A 6,111-nucleotide genomic window follows, 5' to 3' on the forward strand; every position below is an offset into this window, starting at 1 on the left:
GGCCTCCGCGTGCTGCCCAGCGGGGCGACCGCGGACGCGGGCGGTGTGGCCGCGGGGAAGGACGGGCCCGCCGGCTGCGCTGAGGCGAGGGGTCTTTGCTTACCCGCGCCGGGAGCCCCGCGAACGGCCTGCGCAGGGCGGACGCCTCCCTTGTCCCGGTTCGCACGCCCCGGCCCCCGGCGGGAAAGGCTGGCCCGGGACACGAAACGACGGCTGGGAGCCTGGAGGCGGGCGCGTTTGTCCTGGCGGGGGCGACGGCAGCCGGACCGGACACGGACAGCCGAAAGGGAGCCGTGGAGACCAAGGTAAGCCACTGAGGACGCAGAACGATTTCTTGTGTGCCCGGAAGTTAAGTCTGACATCAAAGGAGGACCCCGAAGGGCTTTGAAAACCTGCTCCGCACCTGCTTTCCGCTCCCCAGGGAGATCCACGCTCACGTCGAAGAGCCTGAGCTCCTGCTGCCCTCTGCCGGGACTGCCCTCACTAAACTTTACATACTTACTTGTTTATTTTTTTTTATGTCTTTTATTTATTTTTGAGAGACAGAGAGAGACAGCGCGAGCAGGGGAGGGTCGGAGAGAGGGTGACACAGAATCTGAAGCAGCTCCAGGCTCTGAGCTGTCAGCACAGAGACCGACGCGGGGCTCGAACCCACGAACTGTGAGACCATGACCTGAGCCGAAGCCGGCCGCTTAACCGACTGAGCCACCCAGGCGCCCCATACTTATTTATTTTTAAATGTTTGTTTTTGAGAGAGACAGCCCGAGTGGGGGAGGAGCAGAGAGAGAGGGAGGGAGACACGGAATCTGAACCGGGCTCCAGGCTCCGAGCTGTCAGCACAGAGCCCAACCTGGGGGGAAGTAGGGGGCGGAACTCAGGAGCCATGGCATTGTGACCTGAGCTGGAATCCGAGGCTTAACCGACTGAGCCACCCAGGCGCCCCTGTCCTCGCTAAACTTTAAAGTCCAGCTCTCAGTGACACTTCTGACTCTCAGATGCTTCCCCCTGCCTCCCAAGCTCTCACAAAGCCCTCTCCATACTCATCTTGGCTCTTACGCATCGAGCGGTGGTGTGTTCCTATTTTCTAATTCAGGTCTAAATGCCCAATACCAGACTTGGCACATAGCATGGAAAGACAACGTGAAGTTTCCAGAATTAGTGAATAATTTTCAAAGGGGTGTGACTGCCGGTCACTTATTCTGGAAATTCATCACCCATGGGGAAGGGGTGTTTGATGCAGTGACTGAAAGGAACTGGAAAGCTGTATAGTAAGCACACCAGGCCTTCCCATCAACTTCCTCCACAAACTTTTCTACCCCAGGCTTAAAACAAACACTAAGGTATTAGTAATGCGTAGGCCTAAAGTATAATCAGACAAAAAGATATAAAATTGTATTTACAATGTAATGTGCCTATTTTTTAAATATATAAAATATACCAAAGTGTTAAACTATTATTGGTTGATAGAATTTAGGTGCTTTTCATCTTTTATATGTATATCTTCTATAATCAGTTAATTCCACAATAAGAGAAGGGAAAACACTAAATAGGTGGTACAGATTTAAGAAAGCAGAGCATGTCATACCATTAAGCTAAAACCCAAATCTATTTTTATCTTTTTTCCCTTTTTCATCTTTTAAAAAATAACTAGAAATAGCCTATAGCTTCTTTGTTATATGTGCTGAAGGAGACAGAATGTCATGCTTTCCCACATTCATTCCACCTTAGATAATCTGGGACCAATAAACTCCTTATTATTCAGGTCCTTGTTTAAAATAGAAGTAAAAATGGATTAACAAATGTTTTTATGCTTTAAAGAAACAAATTTATTTTCAAAGTATGTTTTAGAAACAATATATAAATGGGTATTGTGATTGCAAAATGAGGTCAGTTGATAGAAAAAATGACAATTCACAACAATTCTACATCATATATCATCATATAACTATACAATCATTAAACACAAAATCTAATTACTAGAGGTGGAAGGAATATTGAAGGAATCCTTGATAATACAAGGTCTAGGTTTCAAAAAGGTACCAATTCTAGAATGGATTCTACTCTGGAACTGCTTTTTTATTATTTCTTGTTGCATCTCTTTCAGTGTGAAATGGAACCTTTGAAACTCAGGTGTGACATCAACAAAGTCAAGTAGGTAGTCCAGACTCTCTCTTACAGCAGATAACTTCAATTCAGCAGTCTGACCTTCAGCTCTTCCTTTCTGAATAATGTCCTTTGTAATTCCACTTTTTGGTTTGGGGAGGGTACCCTTTTCTTCATCATCCCCATTTAACCATACTCTATCATCAGCCAGTGTGGTTTCCAACTCCCTACATTTCTCAAGGATTTCTCTATAATCTCCATCTTCTAAGCTTTGAAGATCATATTCAGGTTCCTTTTTGTAAAGAAGATTTTCCCATGCATTCACTATGGTTATTTGTTTTACTTCATCCCAACTCCTTGCCCAGTTAAAAATTGCACTTTTTATGTTGTAGATTTTAATCTTGGAAACTCCCTTTTCTCCTTTATCTTGCTCATCTTCACTTTCTTCAAAAATTACAAGACTCTCTTCGAGTTGCTTCCACCTATAAAGTCGTTTGCAGCTCGAGATCACACCTTGATTCATTGGCTGAATCAAGGTTGAAGTGTTACGGGGAAAGAACATACACTTTATTCGGCCATCCTCACTGGTCAGGGATTCGGTGGAAGGGTGAACTGGAGAGCTGTCTAGAAGTAACAAGGCCCTGACATCCTCTTCATGGAATCTTAAAACATTCAGTTGAAAATGCCTGACCTCAGGAACAAAGTTTTGAAAGAACCAGTCTGAGAACAATTCTCTGGTGAACCAAACCTCTTTACCTGGTTTATATATCACAGGCAATGTACTTGTGTCCTCTTTCACACTTTTGGGCAGCTTTGATTTTCCAATAATGATTGACTTTAACTTATGAGTTCCATCTGCATTTGCACATAAAAGAGTAGACAACCGCTCTTTGTTTATTCTCCTTCCAGGCAGGCAGATCTCTTTTCTGGTTGCCTGAATGTTTTCTGGCATTGACTTCCAAAAGAGGTCAGTCTCGTCCTCACTGTACAGCTGAGCTAAACTCAGTTTCTCGTCTTTGATAAGCATGTAGAGTTTTTGTCGAAATGGCTCAACGTTTTCAGAAACTGCACTTAGGACTTGTTCGCCACATACTTTGCGATTCCCAATTGCGTGCCTATTTCGAAATCTAAAAAGCCAACCAGTGCTGGCTTTAAAGTCTGTGCGCCCCAAACCCTGTGCGAATCTCTCCGCGGCAGCCTGAAGTTCCACACCCCTAACAGGGACGCCCGCTGAGCACTTCTGTTGGTACCACATGTAGACTGCGTCGTCCACATCACCGTATTTGGCTCCTGTTGTCCTCTTTCTCTTCTCAGCCCCTACTAATGGCATGTCCTGCTTCAGTACAAAGTCCAAAATCAATTTCTTATTCTTTTTAATGTCATAAAATGTTGATTTACTGATTCCAAATTCATCCATTACACTTTTCAGAGATCGTCCGGCTTCAATCCTACTGAGAACCTTCATTTTCTCCTCCAAATTCAATGTTGTATATTTCCCTCTTTTATTCATACCGAATTTGATTTCAGACAACCCAACAGGTGGAAAAAAGGAAAAGACCATACAACAAGAAAAAATGAAAAGCAAAACAAAACACTAGCTCAAAGCTCCCAAAGGCACAGGCATTTGTACAGAGGGGTAACGTGCTAAAAGGGAGAAAGGCTCATGATCGAGGTGCCAGTCTAGTGATGAAGGTCTTATGAACTCAGAGAAGCACCGCTGTCAAAGCCCGATCTAGCTGCTGCTCACGCAACGTGTTCTCAGAATGACCATGATCAGTTCTCAACGTGATCAGTTCTCAGAAGCCCAACCTCCTCCTTTCTTCATAGATACGCCAGCACCAGTTAGGAGTACCAGGAATACCTGAATACTCTTCCTAACTCAACACAGGAAGAGACAACAGAAGGAGAGGCCAGATGTGGCCACAAGAACAGATCCAGGTGAGAGATGTCTACGTAAAAAGTGGTGCTCGAGAAGGGCATGTGCAAACCTCAGAGGCAAAGACCGAGCAATCTTAGGTAGCAGAGATGCAGCGTGGCTTCCCCCCTTCCAAAACGACCTGCTTCTACCTCACTGCCAGAAATGAAATCGGTGCTCTGTAGCTCTGTAAGCAGTGTTCACTGGACAGCAGTCCATCCGCGGGGATAAAGACTCCACGCTCTCCTGACACTGGGATGTCTGGAGAGCTGGTATTCCTGAACAGTGGCAGAGTATCTTTAGGCGAACATGAAAGTTGGTGGGTTCTGTTGTCCATGAGAAGAAATCAAACATTTATTACATTCAGCATAGGATTCTCAGAGACAGCTTTAACTTCTTCTGTTTACCGAGGTCATCCGGAGGCATGTAAAAACTGGCAGGCGGCACTTTTCCATTCACAGAGCGTCTTCCTTGTGTTACATCTGGTATGCTCACAAGTTTTGTTTCTCAGTGAAGCGTTTCCATTTTCAGAATTAATCAAGTTTCAATATCCTGGCATTTCTTAGAGATCAATTCAAAAGTTTTAAAAAATATCATACTTAAAAATTTTAAAAAAGATTTGACTTTTCATTTGTTTTTCTAGATTTATATTAGGGTGTTTAGCAACAGATTTTTTTTAATATTTGAGACTTCATTTCATTTCTCTTTACTGTAGATTTTGCATAATTTGATCTCACTTTCAATGCCCAGTGGCATTCCATGTCCTTCCAAATGTCCTACTCTAGGTGAATTTCATCGTTCTCATTCCAGATACACACACTCATGGGAAGTAACAAAAACTGCAAATTTTATCCATTTCAGGTGCTATGAAGAAAGAAAAGCATGTCAGAGAAATAGAATAATGATTGGCATGTCAGTTACGTTTCCGCTCCTATATGGGCCGGCCTGCCTGGCTGTCATTCATTCTTCCACTACAAACAATTATCACAAGCTTCTCATCGAGAAAGCCAGGAGAGTCCAGGCCACTAGTTTTCTTCTAACATCTGTTGCTAGAAATGACAACTGGTGTGTGGAGCACTAAGAGGATCATGAGAGAATGTGACTGTGAACCGTGTGGAGGCCAGTGCAGAGTAAGATCAAGCAGCTTTCTAAGAACTCGTTTTTAATTGTTTTATGTTTTTATTTATTTTTGAGAGAGAGAGAGAGAGAGAGACAGCATGAGCAGGGGAGGGGCAGAGAGAGAGGGAGACACAGGATCTGAAGAAAAGCTCCAGGCTCTGCGCTAGCTGTCAGCACAGAGCCCAACACGGGGCTCGAACCCACGAACTGTGAGATCATGACCTGAGCCGAAGCCAGTCGCCCAACCGACTGAGCCACCCAGGCGCCCCTCAAGCAACTTTCTAAAAGACAACTGTAACTAAGGGAATTATTCATGTATAGCTATTATAAATGGAAAGAGAAAAAAAAAAGAATTTGTTAGCCAATTGCAGCATTATTAACTCCAGCCAGTCACCCAGCAAAACCATTCAGCCCACTGCAGCACTTGTGTGGTGTCTCAGAATAGAGTGTATGTATTTGCTGTCATCGCTGCCCACTCATCATTTTTCAACTGATGCACGGGCACAGGAATGTGATTTGAGAAAAAATATCTCAGGCAACTTTGGTCAGCTCCATAGCAGGAGTAAGCACCTTCCACCCCAGACTCCAAAGTACGAAAATTATTCCTGGTCCTCATTCACTATTCACCAGTTTGTGCCGTGTTTCCTTTTGGGCTTCACAGGGTCTCTTTCCTTACTTTGTCTCCCCAGCTTCCCCTACCAACTCTACACCACGCTGTGAATCACACCTACTGGTACCAGGCAACGGCACCACCGGCAGAACTTCATTTATTCACTTTAATAAATTCCAATTATATGCTCAGCCTTGGGCCTGATGGGGAGGATCTCAGTACTAAGAGCAGTGCTCTCCACTGGGTCTGGAAGCCTGGGAAGAAGAATTGCTTTTGAGGAAACTAAGTCCTAACCTGACTCATCTTCCAAGGAAATGAACCTGCTTTGAAACATACTCCACTGACTTTAGGCAGATGCTTTTTC

Source organism: Suricata suricatta, chromosome 8 (assembly GCF_006229205.1).
Source record: "Suricata suricatta isolate VVHF042 chromosome 8, meerkat_22Aug2017_6uvM2_HiC, whole genome shotgun sequence".
NCBI lineage: Eukaryota > Metazoa > Chordata > Mammalia > Carnivora > Herpestidae > Suricata > Suricata suricatta.